This window comes from Panthera pardus, unplaced genomic scaffold (assembly GCF_024362965.1).
Source record: "Panthera pardus isolate Hobbes unplaced genomic scaffold, ASM2436296v1 HiC_scaffold_12, whole genome shotgun sequence".
Classification (NCBI taxonomy): domain Eukaryota; kingdom Metazoa; phylum Chordata; class Mammalia; order Carnivora; family Felidae; genus Panthera; species Panthera pardus.
Genome location: NW_026526677.1, coordinates 76,712,769 through 76,714,222, shown reverse-complemented (window position 1 = coordinate 76,714,222; position 1,454 = coordinate 76,712,769).

Here is a 1,454-nt window from a genome sequence, read left to right as displayed (position 1 = left end):
CCGGGCTGGGCGGCGGGGCGGCGGGGGCGGGCCCGAGTCCCGAGGCCGCGCCTCCCTCCCTCCCACGCGCCCGCCCGCGCCGAAGATGGCCGCGGAGGCTCGGGGGCTGGGGCTCCGGGGGTGCGGCGGCGTCCCCGGCTCGCCCCCCGGCCTGCCGCCGCACCGCCTCGCCTCGCCTCGCCTCTGCGGGCCGCGGGGACGCGCCCCACGGGTGGGAGAGCAGCGTCGGGTCGGCCCGATTCGAGGGGGCTGGGTAGGGAAGGTCCCCTGGGCGGGGCGCCGAGAAGCCTCCGGAGCCGGCGCGCTCCGGGAGCCTCCGGCGATGCAGAGACGCGGCGTGGGATGCGCGCGGAACTGTGGCTCCTTGGGGGCGAACGGGCAGACTCCCCTCTGAAATCCAAGGCAAAGCGGAAGGCCCAACCGCGCGCGCACCTGTAAAACTTTGATGTCATTTTAGCGGATCAGAAGCCCCGAGACTCAAACTGAGAAATCCTGTTATAGCAAGTTCCTAACCTAGGCAGACAGTGCAGCCCTGCTGTGGTTTACTTGATGCAAGGCTTAGAAACAAAACCAAAGCCTAGAAAGGACACCAACCGACATCGTTGGTTGATGGGTTTCTTTGATTCATTGCTTCTTTCGTCGCACTGAGTGCGTACACGCCAACCTAGGTTGGGCCCAAGGGTAAGCAAGAACGGGGTCCCTGCGGCAGGGAGCCTGCTCATTAATCAAAGAAGCGTGTTAGTAAAGGAATAATTAAAAACGGAATATGGAACTTTGAGAAACTGGCTGCTCCCAATTTGCTTGCTTGCCCTCCAAAGATAAAATTATAATATTGTGCTTACTTTTGTAAATGACACATATCCTGACCCCAAGATTCTGGAACATACTACAGGGTGGAAGTGGCTTGATCTAACTGAGGTTTTTGCTGACTGCTCATTCCAGGGCATGGCCATTGTCAGGGGCAGCTCTACGTGTGACGCACGGTGCATCCGCTGGTCACTGCTGTCTCCCCGTTTGGATCGCCTCTGGTCCTTCTTTCCACTGACTCTCTTCTCCCAGGGTAGGAGACTTCACATCAGATCCTCTTAGACTTCTGCACCCATTCCCACATCAGTGGGGCTTCAGTTGATAGCCTTCAGCAAAAACTTGAAGAGGAAAATTGATGGCTGATGTGGAATAAAATGGCATGCTACCTACACTTCTGCCATCTGGTTGTTTTTTTCCCAGTTTGAAAATAGGAACCAGACTAGGCACTTCTCCACACCCCTGCCCCCATCTCCGTGCTCTGATGACAATTCACCCCCACATCACCACCTTAGACCAAGTTAGCCTAGTTGCACACCCAACTTTGATCCCTTCATCCCCTCTGATCCATTCTCCATCTGGAGTGACTTCCTAAAATAAATCTGATGATGTCACTCAACTCAGACAGCTGTTTAGTTGCTCTCCACTTG